The sequence below is a fragment of the Archocentrus centrarchus genome, chromosome 19 (genome assembly GCF_007364275.1).
Source record: "Archocentrus centrarchus isolate MPI-CPG fArcCen1 chromosome 19, fArcCen1, whole genome shotgun sequence".
NCBI lineage: Eukaryota > Metazoa > Chordata > Actinopteri > Cichliformes > Cichlidae > Archocentrus > Archocentrus centrarchus.
In genome coordinates this window covers 20538925-20560564 of record NC_044364.1, presented here as the reverse complement: position 1 = coordinate 20560564, position 21640 = coordinate 20538925, and positions in this window count along the sequence as shown.

The window sequence follows — 21640 nt, the reverse complement described above, 5'->3', positions numbered from 1 at the left end:
TCTTCTGTTGTCCCCTACTTCCTCCAGTTTCTCAAAAACTTTAAGGACACTGTACACCATGATACATCAAAATGCCAGATCTTCGACTTTCACACAGGGGGAGTAAGACGTCATCACTGGAAGCTGAATCTGATGAGCAGGTTGTTGCAGTGAATCTCATATCTCAGTGGCCAAGGATGCTACAGTGCATTTTCCCCCAAAAGTTATGTTTCTAAGTAAATTAGCTTCTATTCCAAATATGTTTAGGTGCACCATTATAGCAAGCTGGACTGCTTTCAGATATTTTTAAGTGAATGAAGCACAGCGTTTGTGAACTGCAGTGGTAACAATAAGATCTTGGTTTTACATGTTGTTATGATTTTTTTTCTGTAATGAAGCAGATCAGGCAGGAAAAAAAAACTCTTCTTAAGAACATTTATTGTGCTCTCTGAATCCATCACCCCAGGATCAACTGCACCATCGTGAAGTGCCCGCGGAAGAGCATTCAGAGGAAACAATCTGAACTATGGTGCTTGCCAGTGCATTGAGAGTGCAGCCATCAGCAGTATAATCTTTGCTCACCACTTGGACCTCTCACCTGATTCACCTCTTTGCAACTTTATCCACTTTCCAAAAATGGAAATCAAATTGAAGGATTGACATTTTAACACACTGGACAAGATCCAGCACCGTCTACAGAGGTACAAGTGCAAGGGGACATGACAGGACTTCTACTGAGAAATCTGAGGACCTTGAACCTTTCAGCAGCTTAAATCAGGTAAGACTTCTGATTTTTATGGACCTTGTTGTAGAATGTTTGGAACCTTCTTTGCATGAATCTATACAAAACACAAAGGTCAACTTGCCAATTATGTCATGCAAAATACAGTGCCTTGCGAAAGTATTCGGCCCCCTTGAACTTTTCAACCTTTTGCCACATTTCAGGCTTCAAACATAAAGATATAAAATTTTAATTTTTTGTGAAGAATCAACAACAAGTGGGAGACAATCGTGAAGTGGAATGAAATTTATTGGATGTGTCAAACTTTTTTAACAAATAAAAAACTAAAAAGTGGGGCATGCAATATTATTCGGCCCCTTTACTTTCAGTGTAGCAAACTCACTCCAGAAGTTCAGTGAGGATCTCTGAATGATCCAATGTTGTCCCAAATGACTGATGATGATAAATAGAATCCACCTGTGTGTAATGAAGTCTCCGTATAAATGCACCTGCTCTGTGATAGTCTCAGGGTTCTGTTCAAAGCGCAGAGAGCATCATGAAGACCAAGGAACACACCAGGCAGGTCTGAGATACTGTTGTGGAGAAGTTCAAAGCCGGATTTGGATACAAAAAGATTTCCCAAGCTTTAAACATCTCAAGGAGCACTGTGCAAGCAATCATATTGAAATGGAAGGAGTATCAGACCACTTCAAATCTACCAAGACCCGGCCGTCCCTCTAAACTTTCATCTCAAACAAGGAGACGACTGATCAGAGATGCAGCCAAGATGCTCATGATCACTCTGGATGAACTGCAGAGATCTACAGCTGAGGTGGGAGAGTCTGTCCATAGGACAACAATCAGTCGTACACTGCACAAATCTGGCCTTTATGGGTGAGTGGCAAGAAGAAAGCCATTTCTCAAAGATATCCATAAAAAGTCTTGTTTAAAGTTTGCCACAAGCCACCTGGGAGACACACCAAACATGTGGAAGAAGGTGCTCTGGTCAGATGAAACCAAAATCAAACTGTTTGGCCACAATGCAAAACGATATGTTTGGCGTAAAAGCAACACAGCTCATCACCCTGAACACACCATCCCCACTGTCAAACATGGTGGTGGCAGCATCATGGTTTGGGCCTGCTTTTCGTCAGCAGGCACAGGGAAGATGGTCAAAATTGATGGGAAGATGGATGGGGCCAAATACAGGACCATTCTGGAAGAAAACCTGTTGGAGTCTGCAAGAGACCTGAGACTCGGACAGAGATTTATCTTCCAACAAGACAATGATCCAAAACATAAAGCCAAATCTACAATGGAATGGTTCACAAATAAACATATCCAGGTGTTGGAACGGCCAAGTCAAAGTCCAGACCTGAATCCAATCGAGAATCTGTGGAAAGAGCTGAAGACTGCTGTTCACAAACGCTCTCCATCCAACCTCACTGAGCTCGAGCTGTTTTGCAAGGAAGAATGGGCAAGAATTTCAGTCTCTCGATGTGCAAAACTGATAGAGACATACCCCAAGAAACTTGCAGCTGTAATTGCAGCAAAAGGTGGCGCTACAAAGTATTAATGCAAGGGGGCCGAATAATATTGTACGCCCCACTTTTCAGTTTTTTATTTGTTAAAAAAGTTTGACACATCCAATAAATTTCATTCCACTTCACGATTGTGTCCCACTTGTTGTTGATTCTTCACAAAAAATTAAAATTTTATATCTTTATGTTTGAAGCCTGAAATGTGGCAAAAGGTTGAAAAGTTCAAGGGGGCCGAATACTTTCGCAAGGCACTGTGTATGTTTCCTCAGGCATTAATATAATATAAAAAATCTGGTCTCAGTTACTTTTCCTCTTTTCCCTATTGGAATTCAATTGTAAAGTAGTTTGTAGGGAAAAGAACAGCTGAAATGCTCTAGAAAATGAAGGGTTTTTTTCAGATTCTCTAATCTATAATATTCTCAGCTGAGTCTAAAGCTGTTCTTAGGATCGATGATCAAATGGACGAACACAAAGCCCTTGTTCTTGGTTTCATCTTTGAAATTCAGCTCAGAAAAGATTTTTTTTTAAATCCTCTTCTCTCCTGAAAAAGCATGTCAGAGTCCAGCTGCTATTTCAATATGATTTTGATTTACTGTGCAGACTTAACAAAGACTTGCAGTTGAAGCACACTCTGAAGAAAAGAAGCAGGCAGGCACATTCAGTGATAGACTAAGAGAGCAATCTGTGCGGCACAGAGCAATGAGGAACAGAAGATCAAACGACATACAAAACACTCCTCTCCTGAGCTGAGGATGTGCAGCTCTCAACAGTCTTTTTGAGCATCTCATCTTGTGTGGACTTGGGGCATGTGTGGTACAAATGGCATAGCGGCTTTTCTACCAATTGGAAGGTCAGGAGGTCATCAGAAAGTCATTAATCCCCCAGCTCCTCCAGTCTGCATGTCAAAGTAACTTTTGTCAAGATGCTGATGCATTCATGAGTGTGTGTAAAAAGCACTTAGGTATAGATAAGTGTAGGAATACGTGTGGCAAATGTTTTTTCACAGCAGGAGACAGCATTTTCTTCTCCCCTCCTTCACCACTCCGCCACTGTCTCCTTTAACGTGATGGACAGCGTTTTCTGCCAGCACTGAATGGCACCTCTCTGAACAGCATTGGGACATTTAAAGTTATTTGTAGCAAAAAATCACATTCAGAGACCTGCAATAGAAGCTTTTTGGTCATTTACTGTGTTTGTTTATTCACTTTTCTCTCCTTCCTTGTCAAGAAGTTTTTGTTCCATATTCCTTTATTAAATGCTTCGTGATCAAAGAGGCAAAGTTTGACAGTTTGCTTTAGTTAAAAATCCTTTAACAAATGCACCTGCATCTCTGCATTTGAAACTTAATGTTATGATTTTAGTAACAATTCTAGGAACTATGGGTACTTCTGAGGTCTCGGGTATTGGGTCAGTTATTGCAGGCTATCTGGTCTCTGAACTGTAGTGAGAGCTTGGTTCACATTCACATTTTGAAGGCACTCTGTCCTTTAACAATGTCATGTATAACCCACTGAATCATCTCCACAGTCAGAAACATCAAGTTCGCTGAGCCTGTCATTCCAGGATTTATGGTTAAAGGCAAACAGAGATGTGTGGTCCCTTTCTCAAGTGAATGTGAACTGTGAATAAGTGGTCCTGGTCAATAAATGAAGCATGCACAGAGAAATGTAGTTTATAGATGAGGCTTTACTTGTAACCAAATGATCAAAATCTTACATCATAACTGAAGACAAATTTTCATCTCTTTTTTAGAAAGTTTTTTTTTTTTTTTTTAAATTGATTTTATTTGTAAAACCTGAAGAATGAGACAAATTAGTTTAGTGTGGAATTTACAATTTTGTGTAAGGGGTCATTTACAATTATCAGCATTTTCCAAAGTGTACAAAGCATACTCGTTTTCAGACCCCTTCCTCCCTCCCCAAAAGTGTTCAAAGAAAATGTTGATCTTTTTTCATGACATTAATTTCACCTGGTTCTTTGGTATTTTAATGTAATACAAAGTATTAATAAGACATCCTGGTGTTGAAAAATTCTGGAAATCCATCCATCCATTCTCTTCTGCTTATACCTTTCAGGGTCATGTGGGGGCTGGAGCCTATCCCAGCTGTCATAGGGAGAGAGGCAGGGTACACCCAGATATTCCTATATATTAGAATTTATAGGGAGCAATAAACTGATTTGAATTTTAATGTAAATGTGTACTGCACTGCATATATGCAAAATGTACATGCCACCACACTGTACACAGTGGCAGTGGAGCAAGTTGTCATCTGAAAATTTTGTGCCAAAAAGTGATTTCTGGTATTTGCCAAAAAAATTATTGCTGGTATTTATATTGTAGTAAATGACTTGTTGACCTTTAATCTGTCAATAATATCTCAAACATTATCTCTTATGAATGATATCAATTCATTTTGAGTCATAAAGAACATTCCTGTCACATGGTAGAAGCTGCAGTCAGTTTTTGGCAACACCGGTGGCCAGTGTTGCCAATTACACGACTTTGTCACTCGGACTTTTCAGACCCCCACCTAGAAACTTTTTTTCCAAAAACGACTAGCAACAAACTCAGAGACTTTTGGAGAGTTTTGGAGATATGCCGGTGTTGTGCCAAAAAGTGATTAATTGTATTTAAATTGCTGTAGATTTATTTTTGGCCCAAAATCTGTGAAATGTGTCGAACATATCTCTCATGAATGATATTACATAATTTTGAGGGAGAAACAACACTCCTGTCATAGGTAGAAGTTGCTTCTTGGCAAAGTGACTTTTATATATTCTTTATTAATGAGGGTAAAAATTGTCATTGACATTAAAAATTTCTTTTTTCCTGAGATCTGCCAAGAGGGCTGCAAAAATTGCAATAAATATAACATTACAGTTCTATAAAGAGTAGCCAAAAAGGATTGGATTGATTATAATGTAAATACAATAATGCAGAGTCATGAATATTTTTGCAAAACAAATCATTTCTTAATTTTATATATAAGCCCTTAATAAATCCTGTGCACCGCAGTCTATTTACCGATAAAAGCAAAGATAAAACATAAAAAAAAAGGAAATCCCTTTGCAGCACAACACCGCAAACCTGAAAACTCTGCTGTTGCTGTGTTTTGTGTACATACAGCACTCGTACTGTGTCCCTCGGTACGCTATGGCATTGCTTTGGCACCAAGGGAGACACACCCTGAGTTTTCTTAAACAAAAGTTGGCAACAGTGCTGTAAGCCAATAACCAGATTTAAGTATAATGTAATCTCTATTTTACTGGTAATATTTGAGAAGTGTGGGGCATTGGTTTGGATTTTATTTAGCTATAGAGATATGTTTCCATTTTCCATCACACTCAAGGAAAAAATATGTAAAGGATGAATTAATAAGGACTGAGGAATAACCTGTTTTATGTACGCTGTAAACATGAAGACAACATGATGAAAAATATCACTTTGCTACTGAGGTCAGAATAAAAAAGAATAACTTACCAGCAACAACACTGAATTTAAATGTTTGTATTAAGAAATGTTGCTCAGACCTCTGTCCACTCATGTTTACTCTTCCTGCTGGATCTTTAACTCTTGCCTTTATTAAAGTTTTCAGTATCTTTAAAGTCAAATTAATCTATTAAAATTTCAAAGGCTAACATTATAACAATGTTCAAAATAAGCAGTCACATGGTATATTGCTCTGAACTGTGAGATGGCATTTTCTGCTTTTCCATCCATCCATCCATCCATCCATGCTTCTCCGGGGCCAGGCCATAGCAGAGAAACTTAGACCTCCTTCTCCCTAGCCACCTCCTCCAGCTTATCCAGGGGAACACTGAGATTTACCCATGCCAGCCGAGAGATAACAATCTCTCCAACCCTGGGTTGCTCCTGGGTCCTCCTCCCGGTAGGTCATTCCTAGAACACCTCACCTAGGAGGGGCCCAGGAGGCATCCTGGTCAGATGCCCAAACCACCTCAGCTGGCTCCTTTCAATGTAGAGGAGTAGCCCCTTTCAAATGACTGCGCTCTTCTCCTATCTCTAAGGGAGAGGCCAGCCACCCTTTGGAGGAAGCTCATTTCTGCCATTTGTATCTACAGTCTTTTTCTTTCAGTCACTACCCAAAGCTCGTGACCATAGATGAGGGTAGAGACGTAAACCAACAGCTTTGCTTCTATGCTCAGCTCTCTCTTTACCATGACAGATCAGCGCAGCATCCGTGGCTCCAATACATCTGTCAAACTCCTGCTTTCCTGTCCCCCATTCATAAAAAAAGACCCTGAGATACTCCACTTGGGGCAGCAACTCGTCCCTGAGCCAGAGTGGGCATTCTACCCTTTTCTGGCTGAGGAGCACCATGGCCTCAGACTTGGAAATGATAATTCTCATACCTTCAGCTGCAAACAGCTCCAGTGTGAGCTGGAGGCCACCACCTGATGGCACAGAGGGCCAAGTAGGTTTGGATAGCCTTTATCCCTTAATGAATGAAATCATCATTTAAAAACTGCATTTTGCATTTACTCGGCTTATCTTTGTCTAATATTAAATACTTTTGATGAACTGCCTTTTGTAAAGATAAATGAATTTATCTTTATTCATAGACTCTTATACGTAATAGCTTATATGTGTTTGAGGAACATTATTGCACATGTTCAAAGCTGTTTGCAGTTGAGTTTTGTGTGATTTTTTTAGAAGGAATAAGGAGTAAAAACAATAATATATCTGCAAACACAGTGCAGTCTGGTTGCCATCAAGCTTTGTTTTCATGCCCCTTTGCTAGCTTCTCCTGCTTTCTCTCCCCTCTGGTATGAATGTGTGTGTGTGTGTGTGTGTGTGTGTGTGTGTGTGTGCGTGCGTGCGTGCATGCATGCGTGTGTGCGTGTGCGAGCAAGCAGGACTTACCACCTTTGTGACCTCCTTTTGAAGAAGTGGCTCCTGATTGATCCCAGCTGGCAGACACTTCTGCATTTCATCATTCTCATCATCCACCTGCATATAAAGGAGCCCGCTCTTCACCCATTTGTAATGGGCTTCAGAATGTTTCAGTTACTAATGTGGTAACTCATTCAGGCTCATTTTAGGCTAAAGTAAGTAACCGAGGTTAACTCAGTTACTTACTTTAGCCTCTTACCTCTCTGTTTCAGATCCTCAGTGTCTGCCTGCAGTTCCAATTGCTCCATCCCCTTCTCCATAAGCAAACTTTGGAATTTTACTCTAAGGAGATGCACCTAACCAAAAACTTTACTCACCTTTGAACACAGCTTGGCTGAGAGTCAAACACATCACAGATTTTTTTATTTTTACAAATGTTGTGCTAATTTTTCAAGTATGTTATTAATTGTCTTTAAAATGACTTGTTCAGGTTTTGGTTTTGGTTAAAATACAGTGATTTCCCCTTCTTTTACAGCTGTTTTGTTGGTTGCCATGATGGAGCATACAGTGGTCAATGGTATCAATTCCTTCATCCTTCAGGAACTGCCTGCATACACTCGCTACATGAGGCAGAGGATTGCCGTCCAGGAGGAACCCAGGACCCACTGCACCAACGTAGGGTCTGACAGTAGGTCCAGGGATTTCATCCTGAAACCTAATGGCAGTCTATCGTGTTACCAGTCTACCCATTGCCTATCCTGTAGAGTTCTGTGTGTCCCTCCATGGATATGCCTCCCCAGACCATCACTGACCCACCACCAAACCGATCAACAATATCACAGGCAGCATAACATTCTCCACAGATTCTCCAGACCCTTTCACATCTGTCACATGTGCTCAGGGTGAACCTGCTCTCATCTGTGAAAAGCACAGGGCGCCAGTTCTGGTATTCTGTGGAAAATGCCATTTGGGCTCCATAGTATTGGGCAGTGAGGACTTCAGGCCCCCAGGCCACCCTCATGAAGTCTGTTTCTGATTGTTTGGTCAGAGACATTCACACCAGTGGCTGCTGGAGGTCATTTTTGTAGCTCTGGCAGTGCTCATCCTGTTCCTCCTTGCACAAAGGAGCAGATACCGGTGACTGTCTCCTGGAATCTCCTTCATGCTCTTGAGTCTGTGCTGTGTTGATGAGCCATCCTGGAGGAGTTGGACAACATTTGCAACCTCTGTAGGGTCCAGGTATCGCCTCATGGTACCAGTAGTGAGACTGACCCTAGCCAAATGCAAAACTCAGTTAGAAAACTGACCAGATCAATATCCCAGAAGTTTAATTGACTTGATGCTATACTCTGACTTTGTGGGGAATACAGAGCACCCCTTTAAAAAAAAATGGGGCCCAAAGTTGAGCAGTCAAGTGATAACCCAAACCTATCATTCAACAATTTGTGCTCTTAACAATATGCAGCTACACAAGTAACAGTCAGTGGCCAAATGTCCAATTACATTTGAATCTTGGGTGCTGCTGAGCAAACTTACAGAAGTGTTTAAAGAGAGCCCCATCTTATTTTTCACAGTCCTCCCTTGAGGGAAAAGAGCTTCTTCAAAGTGTAAAACATTTCTGACTGAACTGTAAGTGCAGAACAACACGCTGGCCTCTGATTCTTGGCTTTCCAAAAATAGATGCGTGCATCACTAAAATTAAAGCAACATTGTTTATTTTAGATTTTATTTTTCATAAAATACATGAAAAAGCTTCTCAGTGACAATGACAGGAGTATTTATAGTTACACCTCAGCCTCACACACACACACACACACACACACACACACACACACACACACACACACACACACACACACACACACACACACACACACACACACACGTCTTACTGCAGTCAGCCTCAGACAGCCATCTCGCTGCTGATGTATGCCATCTGATCTGCTTCCTGCTCCCCGTGGCTCAGCCTAATCTGCACAACATTATTGCTTTGTTTGGAAAGTTGATTACAGCTCCTCCGCTGGTGGTTGAAGAACAATGTGGTGCAGTCGGTCGGTAGCCAAATGATCCTCTGAGCCTCTTTAGAAATTAACATGCATGTTTATCTTACTACACTTCATTCAGTGCATCAATTTGAAGACATTGTTGGATCCTTGTCTACTTCATATCTCTTAAATTGAGCCTCCAGTACTGATATTAAATCCAAACCTAATAGCTGTTCACAGTGTAGGCCTGTATATCATTCAGCGAGCCTGATGAATACCTGAACATGGCTCTGATCAGTCATATGAAGGAACTGTATGGAAATTAGTGAAATGAGAAAGAGGGATTAAATCCATATTTCACTTTTACAATTGCATTATTGACTTTACTACATCCCACCTTTGACTTATAATGTTATGCAACTTCATATAACATAGTTAAGTCCTTTTAAGTCCTTGTTCTGTTGCATAAAACAGTGGTGAATGTTGAAAATCTTTTTAGAAAATTAGCGCTATGAGGAGCTCAGACATTCTCTGGTAGCTCAGAGTGGCGTCACTGTTCTTTTGTACTGAAGGGAGCCATTTGAACTGGCTCAGGCATCTGAACTGGATGTGTTCTCTGAACCTTTGCTTGGAGGACTTCCTGGCATGGTAAACTGGGAGGAGACACAGAGATTACATATCTCTTCTGGTCTGGAAATGCCATGGGATTCCCCTGGAGAGGGAACTGGAAACTTTGCTGGGGATAAAGGACATCTAGAATATCCTACTTAGCCAGTTCCAACCCCAACCAGTTTGGGAAAGTGGAAGAAGATAACAGAAGAATGGAATGAATAAAAGAGTCTTGTTCTTCTTCAATGTGTGAGTAACATTCACCTGGTTTTTATGACTGACCTCAGGTTATAGTTAAGTACAGGGTTTGTGTCTGGATAACATCCACCCCGTGCTATTGAATTGGTGCCCTGTTTGGAGCACCAAATAGAAATTATTTTAACTGAAAATCTGTAATGCCAAATCTATTAGACTTTTTTGGAAATGTAACATCTTCTAATTTCTAAAAAATTTCTTTTGCCCCTGCTTAAAACAAAATCCAAGCCCAACTGTGAAGAGATTAAAAGACATGTCCTGGTGATCAAAAAAAAAAAAAAAAAAAAGGATATGGGGAAAAGGTGTAGATGATGTAGGAAATAAATGAAATAAACAGGTACCAAAACGCAAATACTTAGCAAAACCCCATTAGCAAGGCACCATAAGCAGTATCATTAGTGAAAATCTGTAAAATCTGTGATATGCTCATCTAAAAGCCAGTAAAATTAATTTCTAGTCTTTATGGTCTCATAATTTATGATGGAGTATGACAACTTTGGGTGGTATCTATTGCAGCGTAGTATTGGCACGTAGAAAATTTGGGGTGGGTAAAGTAATAGGCTCTACTGGCTGCGCTTCTAGTTTGGGAATGTCTCAGGTGGAGTTGCTGGGCTGGCTTGGTGCTGCTGATTGTCTTGTGGTCGGGCTCTCTCTGTTTGAACCCTCCTTCCTCCACCTGTTCTGAATGGAGTACATCGAGGCTGAAGGGTGCCACGGTTCTCTGCCAGATCGTCTTTGCCAACATGGTGAAAGTCAGGCTCCCTTTGTTACTAGTTAGCTTCAGTGTTTACCCAGTTTCTCTGTCTGTCGCTTGGCTGTTCGCCTGAAGTCTCACCTGGAAATACACTGATCTGGAATGCTGCTCTTTCTCTCCTCTTTAGCAGTGCTCCCGTCTGTGCCCCTGTACCAAAGTCGCTCTTTAGTTGCTGTCACCAGTGGCTAGTGAACCTTTTTTCACCTCTCAATAAATTTCTTAAAACTGCAAACAGTCGTCTGAGTCTGCTCTCTGAATCTAACGATGAGAGATGAGTTTTAGAAGCTAACACTAGCTTGAATATTGCTGCTATTATGTATGTTTGAAGCAGCACTAACTCACTGCGCCATCTGATGTTATGACACATCAGTTGATTTCCCTTCAAAACAATACCCAGATATTTTGGACTTGTCATAACTGTTGTTATCGTCACATTCTTTTGATTGTTTCAGATAGTTTTAAACAATTTTTAAAAACATTTTAAATACATATTTTTAAACTGTAAAAAAAACACTCTGTGTTTGTCAAACCAGCAACAGCTTTTAGACTAAGGCTAAATCATCAAAGAACTCCAAGGCATGCACTTTTCAAATAAAATGAAAAGGCTTTCATTCTCTTGGCACAGTCATGTTAGCTTAAAAAACCTGAGTGTGTTTTACCTTCGTCGAGGAGTTTCACTGCTGGAATACTCTCACCTTGGGTGGACGCTTGTTTCTAGTGTTTTCATGAACTCTGTTTAACTCTGAGATGAAGGTTTTTGTGCTGAAACATTGAGCTTTTTAGGTTAAACACAACCACAGCAAGAGCATAAAAAACATTTTCATTTTATCTGAAATGGGAACGCTTTAGAGTTCTTTGCGTATCCCTTCCAATCAGCAGCTCAAACAGAAATAATCTGAGCACAGGAAGCGCTCCTTCTAAGAAACTGTCGAGGTGTTTCGATCACATCAGATTTTCTGTGTGACTCATAAAGAAGTCGACCAAAATGCAGTACCCTCCAAAGTTTTGACAGTTTGTTTTATCCCCCTGAGAACATTAATGCTCATAAATCTGGAGAAACTGAAACTTTTACTCAGATGCACACACCAGTTGGCCACTATAACTGATGTTCAGACATTTGTTTTAAGTGATAAGGACTCACACAACCCTCTATTTACACCTTCATCCTACACACACACACACACACACACACACACACACACACACACACACACACACACACACACACACACACACACACATTGTCGCTTATTGTCAATATGTGATTTGCACAGGGAAGCAATGAAAGTGTGTAATGATGCTACCTGACAGCCCATTAAACTGGAGAGAGATGAGGATGCAATTAGATTGTCATCCACACTGGAGTTACTGCTGACAAAACAGATGGAAGGCGTGAAAAGGAGGGGAGGTTTATTTTTAGAGGGAGATGAGTCTTTTCAGGGTGAGCGAGCGATGTCTGTGCAGACATTTGACATCATATCAAATGACTGAGAGATGATGATTATCGAGTGTGATCAGCTGTGTCATCGTGCGTCTGTTTGTTCGTCCCGACTCGATCTGACTGCGGAGTTTGAACTGCAGATGAAGGTTTCATCTGGGAGAAATAAAGTCCCTCCTCCTCTTCAGTCACTTCATGCTCCAAAGGGAAGAAAAAAAATCGAGGCTCTCATGACAAAAGTGAGACTTCACTTTGAATGGAGCTCCAGATTTACTACAGGCACTTACTGTTCAGTCTTAGTGGCAGATTCACTCAGCACGTAAATGAGTGCTTAAAAGCAGCAACATAAATCAGATTTCTTAAAGTGTAGGCGGCAGAGAAATGGAGCACGGTCTTTATGCAGATAGAGAAAATACTATGAGCTGAGTTTGAAAAATTATGGAAACCAGCAGTGTGGTGACTTATACAGAAAAGTGTGCAGATTCCGTAACAGCCCCCACCCCACTAAAACATCTTATTGAGTGACTGTGGTTAATTTGACTTGTTGATGTTTTACACAGACTAAAACACGCTGTGTAATGATTTTGTGTTGATAGGCTTTCTCCTGCATCTTGCTACATTCCAACTGGACATCTTCACCCTTCTCTACTCTGTTCTGACTGAGTAAGTGCTATTATTTCTCTTATTGTTAAACTATATCTTTCTGCTTTTTACAAGCTCAGAAAAACAGGTCTACAAAGTCAGTCAGTTCTTGGAAACTACAGATGGTGGGTTTTCTCCAACTGAAGCTAACGCCAGTAGCTTCCACACTGTAAACCCAAACTTTGATCCCACTTAAAAATACTGAGTTCATATTTCTTAAAATTACCTAGAATGTGAACATTACTTGTTAATGCTGAGTAGACTGTACTTTTTGATGGTCTATCTTATTGTAATCATGTGTTTGAGTTCAAACAACTTAATATCATCAAGTTTTGCACCTGCTAAAAATCTAGTTTATACCAGTTTAAACAGAGTGAAATAATGAGCAGCAGCATGGTGGCATGATGGATAGCACTGCTGCCTCACAGGTAGAATGCCATCTAGAAGGTCTTAGTTCAAGTCCACCTTGGCCCAGGCCTCTTACTGTGTGGAGTTTGAAATAGCAGATATTTGGTCCTTTTGTTTGGTTTTTGTTCACAACTCTCTCGTATAGTTTTTTACTGTTCCATGGACAAATGTTATTTGTAAATGTTAATGTACCAGCACTCAGCAGAGCTGAGTTTTATCATGTTTGTTTATTTACCAAATTTAAACAGACACAGTTCAACACTGTAAAAAATATTTTAGTTTCTGGGCAGCATGGTGGCGTGATGGTTAGCACTGCTGCCTCACCACTAGAATAGCTATCTAATAGTCTGGGTTCGATTCCACCTTGGGCTGGGCCTCTTGCTGTGTGGAGTTTGTATGTTCTCCCTGTGTCTGTATGGGTTTCCTCCCACAATCTGAAGACATGCAGTTACTGGGATTAGGTTAATTGGTTACTGTCTGTCTCCCTCTGTGTCAGCCCTACAACAGGCTGGTGACCTGTATGGGGTGTTTCCTGCATCTTACTGCCTTGTCAGCTGGGATAGGCTCCACCCACCCACAACCATGAAAAGGCTAGGGGGAATTGATTGATCAAAAGACATTTTATTTTTTCATGAACTATAAAAGATAAGTTTGGTCAATTAGAACATACAATTTAGTTCAATTGGAAATGGAGTAGTGCTTACTTAACAGGCTGAGTTAAATAAATGGGTGGTGATTGCTTAAACTAAGTATCTTCAGTTACTGAAACTCTGTTATTAGTACATTCAACTTAGATCTTTCATTCCATTTCAAAATGTCTTGAGTAAAGTGAACATAGTCCCTTGCACTTATTCAACTGTTTCATTACTCAAAAAATTTAAGGCAACGAGTTACCTTGGTTTTTTTTTAAGTAGATTCAACTTATCCGGGTTTACAGTGCAGGGATGATGGTAGAAGTGTGTTGTCGGAACTCGGAAGCATATGGATGCTGTTGCTGCAACTACTGATTCCATTGCTGCACATCTCTGCCTTGGAAGATGACATTGCCCCGTTGAGGAAAACGTTGGCTGCACTGGAGAAAATTAAAGTGGAACTGATGACTAAGGTGACAGACTTGGAGGGTCGATCTAGGCGAGACAATATGAGGATCCTGCATCTCAGGGAGTCAGCCGAGGGAAGTGACCCAATTACAGTTTTTGAGAAGTTTAATCCCAGTGCTCTGGAGCTGTATCCATCAGTACTGACCGAGCGCACAGTGTGCGGGGCCTCCAGTAGATGGTCATCCTCACTCTGTTATTATCAGGATCCATTAAGCTCCAGCCAACAACTACGCTCCTGACATCCCTCCGGTGGTCCGGTCCACACACAGAGCTTTCAACCCTGCATGTGCTGAACTGATTAAGAGGAACATTTGCTTCCAGATGACCTTCCCTGCAGTGCTGTCCTTTAAGGTGAATGGGGTCCAAAAGACTTTCAGAGGCCACTAACATTTTTCTGGAGTGTAATATCTGGCATAGTTAGGTTCTGAGTGGTGTCATATGGGGTAAAGCTTTACCACTACATATCATAATGCTGGGTGATAAGTGAGTCAAAGCTTTACTCCATCCACTGCCTTCTTTATTTATTCGATTTTATTCTGGCGATATTTGATTGCACTTTTTTACAGCAAACCTGAATTCTATAAATAAATAAACTGTTGTTATGCTGCTTCATTATTACAGAGAAGTATGAGAGCACATCTCTGAAATACATTTGTTTTATTTATTTTAATATTACTAACAATAGTAACATCTAGGGTGTTATGGGTCAATTTTGACTCATGTATATTTACTTCAAGAAAAAGACAACATTTTCAACATTTTTCAAAAATAAATTGAATAAATAAATAATAAATACACAAAGACAAAAAAAAAAAAATCAAACCAAAATAAATCAAGTACTAGTTCCAAAAAAAGTCTTTGTGTGCAAGTCAATGCATGTGTATATGTGTGTGTTTAGATGCATGTTTGGCAAAAAGTGTGTCTTTGCAGATATATTTTTTTTTCAGTAGAAGAAGAATGCATTTGTCTTTCTGTCCTTAGCGCTGCGGCAGGCCTGACACCTCTTTCTTTTAGAATCGGGTGGCCTCAGCGGGGCTGTGACTGTGCTGGTTGATGCTGAAGCAGGGCTGGTTGAGGAGGATGATGGTGTGGATGGAGTGCCAGGTGAGCTCTGCAGCTGTCTGACAATTGCTGCAGTGTCTCAGGGCATCCGCTCCCTTTGCTCAATGTGTCGTTTGATAAGAGAATGTCCCAGCTCCTCAAGAAACATTCTCCACTTTTTTCTTTTTTGGTTGATCTCCATCCATGATGGATATGGGTCCATAGGACAAATGCATTGTATGCAGACACATCTAGGATGTTGTGAAACACCATCTGGCCATTTCCTGGTCAAGTGTAGATGGCAGTCAGCTTGTCCAGGTGGTTCTCTCTTCCTTTGTTTTTATTATAGTTCACCATTATTACAGGCTTTTTGTCATTTCCTGCTGGCTCAACTGCATCTTTGTGAAAAGTGGACATAAGAACCACAGTCTGTGTTTTTGGATGCTATATAACAACAGTGGTGGTGTCTGTAAAAGCATATTGTGAAGAAAGTGAAGCCCTGTCCTTCACCTGCAAAATTTCAGGGAGCAGCTGTGTGTTTTTTGTTTTTTTTGTGCCACTGTCGTAAGTTTCCTCCTGAGAAGATCTTTTCCAAAGTCATAGCTGGTAAAGAAATTATCACAAGTGATATTGGGACCCTGCAGTACAGTAGTCACATCAAGTACTACATGTTTTCCTTGAGTTTTCTCAGTGATGCCATTCACAGGTTTGTCTGTCCAAATCTGTAGATTCCATACATAGCTGGTTTTTCATCATCCAGACTCTCATGCCATAATTGCCTGTCTTGCTGGGTGTGTATTGCCGAAAGGGAAATTTTCAACTGAAAGGGACAAAACATTCATCTGCTGTCACCTCTAGCCCTGGGTTGAACATCAGTGGAAGGAGCTGCACCCATCTTTCCCAGACATTCCTGATGGGAGCAAGCTTACCAGACTCTTCTCTCGTATCTCTGTTGTGAAATCTGAGGATTCTTGACATCATTTGAAAGGTCTGAATTGATATTGTCACCTGGAAAATATTTCTGCCTGTAGACACGTCTCAGAGACGATCAGTGGCCTCATTGCTTGATCTGTACACTCCAGCAAGAAGATGAACATCAATATAAGCTTCCAGATGTTCCTCATCAATGTCATTCCAAATGTCACCGTGGAGTTTTTTCCTTCAAGGTTTGTCACAGCAAAAATGACAATGATGATAGCATCAACAGATCAACAGATGTCTTAATGTCACTTATTCTTGTCACAGCAAACCTTCTAATCTCAGAGGTCATTTTGATGACATTTGCAGCAGTTGCCCTGCCATGTAAGCCAGGAGGTACTGCACTGTAAGAAATGTTACCAGGCTGATGACCTGCCCAGGGTGTTCCCTGCATCTAGCCCAACTAGTCCAACTGGGACAGCCCCCCCCCGGGATGGATGGGTGGATGGATGGATTTGTATGTTTCAGCAGGAATGGGAGCAGCTTCAGCACCTGTGACCTCCTTATCAGACTCATCAGATGTGTCCATGTCCTCTGGTTGATACTTTATATTATCCTCCTCCTCAGAAACTGGCCCTCTGCCTCATCTGCAGCAAAGATATGATCCAGGCTTATTGTAAATATTTTTCTCATTTTGGCATGCTGCAAACTGATGATGTGTCTCTGTAAGTCACCAACTAAACTAAGCTGGTCTGTACCTGCCTTACAAGACTCTACATGTCCTCCTGGATGACCTTTTCAGGTTTTGGAAGCAGAGTATGAGTGGTTATCAATAAAAACAGTAGGACAGTTCAGGGAAGGAGACCAACAGGTAAAGAAAGAAACCCCTAACTTCTCTCTGACAGTGTTAATGAGCTCACGAAATCAACTCTAAAACACAAAGGTCGTAATTTTTGCCAGAGCATTTTATAATTTAGGGAAGTTGGTTGTTCTTGTTTTGTTTTGTTTAAATAAAGGTTCCTGGCAAGCTATAAGCTTGATCAAAATGGAAAGTTTTAAGCCTAATCTTAAAAATAGAGAGGGTGTCTGTCTCCTGAATCCAAATAAGCAATATGAGCATATGTTACTTATGCTTATATCGAGCTACAGTATAACAGCTGATTTCCAACTGCTACAGAGTATAAAGCTGGAATTCAGTGAATCAGCTTCAGCTAAATTTGATGTCTGCATCTCTTAATGTAACCGAACACCAGGGTACTGCAAACTAACCTGTTTATCCTGCACTAACCTGTCAAGTATTTTTCATGCAACCTCTGAAAAATGCAAAGCTAACATACTTCAGTTTGTTTTACAGGGCGTTTCACAAAAACATAATTCACAAACACATTTCTATAGATGGAAAATCTGTTTGAAAAACAATCTTACATCTTTCTCCATGAGTGAAGTTAGTTCTTGTTTTTTTCTCTCCCTGGAAATACAGCAGCTGTACCTTTAACTCACGGACACTCTGTGTGACAAACCGCACACAAACAGTTTGTGTGTTTGCTGATATTTGTCGAGCTGTTGGAAACACTGCATTTGAAATGATACTGTGTTTACCCTCACTCCTCCTCTGTAGCGCTGGTTAGATGCTGAAGTACCTCAACCACAACTTCTGGACATTTGCACTAAAAACATGTTTCCAGATCTTTCAGACCCACTTTAATCCCTGAGTGTAGCGCTATAAATGAGTCATAGATTAGATGTTGGTTGCCTCTTTCTTCTCTTTGTGTGCATTAAATACTGGTGATGGATACAGCAGTAGAACTGTCTTTTGTGTGTTGTTGTTCCTCCATTTAGATTCAGATCAGTTTAACATTTGAAGGTGCTCAGTGACAGAAAATAATTAGTCCCCTCAAATGTCTTAAAGTAATGAGCCTTCTCTGAAAATGTAAGGAGTAGAATGTGAAAATGCATATGAGGTACTAATTTACATTATTAGTATTTTTATATTATTTATTAGTATTTTTCCAGAGCAGAAGTATAAGCCCTGGATAATGCCAGATTTAAAATCTGTTTTTTTTGTTTCTTTGCATTTATATAGAGTCAGATGTTTTTATGGGGGGTGGGGGGTGTAGATATCTATCACTTCATAAATAAAATATATTGTTAAAAAAGAGAGAAATTCAATTTTCACTGTGTTTTCATGAATAAGATATTCTGTAGACTGGGCTGATACATGAACAAATCACTCTGTAAAAGCCTTCAGAATATGAATGGAAATCAAAATACAACTTTTACAAAACGCTGCTGAGGTGGAGACTTAGAGCTCAGAGTGTGAAAACTTTGGAGAAACTGACCTTGAAAGATACAATTCCTTTTCTTTTTTTAATTGGAAAAAATGTTCACAGGTACATTTTAACTGACACATGACACCTCCAACAGCTGATTAGACACTCACTAATTTACATACATGTCCAATAGAGAAAGTAAAATAAACATTATAATTTGTATTTTGGGTGCTTTCTTTCTACTGTTGAGTTCAAATTATTTGCCCTCTCTTTGTGTGTCACTCCTTCAGAATAAAAGCCTCGCAGTAACAGATTGGTGCCAGTAGGAGGTGTGATGTTCCACTGATGGAGAAACTCCTGTTAACAAGCCTGTGTCTTTTCAGGTCAGCTGTGTGTGTGTGTGTGTGTGTGTGTGTGTGTGTGTGTGTGTGTGTGTGTGTGTGTGTGTGTGTGTGTGTGTGTGTGTGTGTGTGTGTGCTGAAATCAGGTACAATAAAAGTCAATTACTTATGAAGATTCCAATCATTAGAAATATTAAACATCTAATATCATCATCTAATAATGCCGTTTGAAACCCGTGTATCTCCAAATTGCCTGAATTATCATTAGCTGAGGAAGACCTGCTCACTTCTCCTCGTGGAAATACATTTTTCAGTTAATGTAATGAGTTTTAAAATAATTTATTTTAATTAAGAGGAGGGAGAATTTTCTCAACCCATAAAGGAGCAATTCAACTCTGAATTAATTTTAATAATTTAGTGATGTATGCTTTACAAATGGTAAAATAAAGAAGTTGACTACAATATGTATTAGCGATGTGACATTATGTAATATCGTTTTGTGCAACTACAGGTTTAGAATTTTAATTCATACTTGCAGATGCTATGCTGCACTTTCCTATTTATTTATTTAAAGATTATTGATTGAATGATGGTGCCACATGCTAAAGATTGGGGTGATAATGAAGGGATTATATAAGGAAGATAAGCATTGATGATTGTAATGATTATTGATACAGTGAGGGCTCTGACTTTATAAATGTATATTGATGAAGATGACAATGTGAATTCCTTTTGAATTGCCTCTGATAAAATTAGTAAGGTACACATGGATTTGGCTGAATTTGTGATTGACTGCAGAGTGCAGATGTTTTTACACACATCAGGCGTCCACTGAGCACATCAGTGCAGCATCACAGTGTCACAATCATCAGCTTAAAAGTGACAGAACTGAGCACAGCTATCAATCACTTAACAAGCTCTGTGGTCATTTTAGATCCTCATCTGCTCAGAAACATATTTGGGTGCAGATGTAACAAGAAGCTACTCAGTTTTCTCAGTGCCTACTCCAACAGCTGCTCCAAAACAGACCCATTCACGCACATTTTAGTGAATTTGGAGAGGGTAATGGTGAAGCCTCATTAACCAAAACATCATCTGCGCTCAAATAAACTTACTCTGTGTTTTGGTGTATCTGCATAAGTATCCAGTTTGATTTGAAAACTCGAAATAACACCACTTCAGTGAAAAGAATCCTAATTCATAGATGTTACTTAATTTTGCTGAGTCAAAACATGACTGCAATAAGAATAATGTTTTATTCTCTAATAGTCACTCTTCGTGCTTGTAATGGCAGTGGCGCAGTGGGTAGGCAGCCGGAGGTTTGCCGGTTCGAGCCCATGTCCCTGTGCTGCGTTGTGTCCTTAGACAAGACACTTAAACCACATTGCCTAACGGTAGCGCCGGTCTCTGGCTGCATGACTGCAGATGTCCGTCTCTGGATGAGTGATCTGGAACGATCATTTTGTTGTGTCCCTTGGTGCACAATGACAATGAGTTGAATCCAACATCTAGATTAATTATTGTGTGTGAAGGAATCTGTTAAAAAAAACAATCTGCTTGTCTCTGTCGCAAAGGACTATAAGGACTAAACTTTTTCAAATAAAAAGTATTTATTTGATGCCGCTGAAAATACTTTTGTCACTTCTGGGACTCCATACAAAGAGAGGTCTTTGAATGCGTGATGAATCCAGAGGAGCTGTCCGCAGCCGCGTGGTGCTGAATCCATCAGCTGGGCAGCATCTGCAGAAGGTTCATCTCACCAGTCTTAGCAGAACTAGACTTAACCAAACAATTAAAAGACATTTCTGAGTCATTCGCAAGAAATATCCTTTAATTGTAAGGTCAAGTGTAGCAGTCTTTCCAGCTGCGTGGCAACAATCGTCAGTCCGATACAGTCTCCATTCACCTGGAATGACATCAGGGGAGAGGTCATGACGTCACACTGGCACACTGTCAGAGATTTTTGTCAACAGAGGACAATCACGTCCATGTCTTGAGGAAAGCTCAAAACTCGCAGAGTGACGCCCGTAGCAGAGGCAGCTCGCCACAGCGAAAGCCTGCAGGCAGCAGCTTCAGGGCTGCTGGGAGACACTCACCTGCCTTCATCCTGTCACATCCCCTCCTCTCCCTGTTCTCCTTTCCTTCGCACCGGGACACCAGCGTGTCTGTGCCTTCCCGAATCTTCCGCGGGACTCACGAGTCCGTCTCGTCCTTGCACTTAAATTTGTCTATTCACCCAAAAGCTCCGCTAAAAACCACTCGCTTAGTTCCTCGCCGCGTGTGGCTCTTCACGCTTCGCTTCCATCTCCGTTTCTGCAAAATCCTGCATGCAGCGCTAGGAAGATTTTACGCACACGGCGACGCCAAAACCTCTGCTGTCTTATCTCCGGACCTCTGAGCGTAGTAGAGCTGAACACGTTACAAGTGCTACAGCTGAGAGAAACTAGAGTTAAATTGGAACCTGTTTTGGGTAGTGTAAACCTCCCGTTTGTGCGCAGCGCGTCATCCACAACCTCTCCAAGCTGCCCGGAGGAGGTACAGATTCGCGCTGCTGTTACACTTGAACACATTCATTTATACAACTCCAGATAGACCCACAAAAAACACCAGTGGTCGGATAAGATATTTGTCATAGACGAGCCACATCCTTTTCGTCTTTCTGTCACGAGAGGGACAAAAACGTGACAAACCCAGTAGTGTCTTGAATTTACGCACGCACACCGAAGTCATAGTAGCGCGATGTGACTGCAGCGCACTGACTGAATCAAAGGCGTACAGCACAT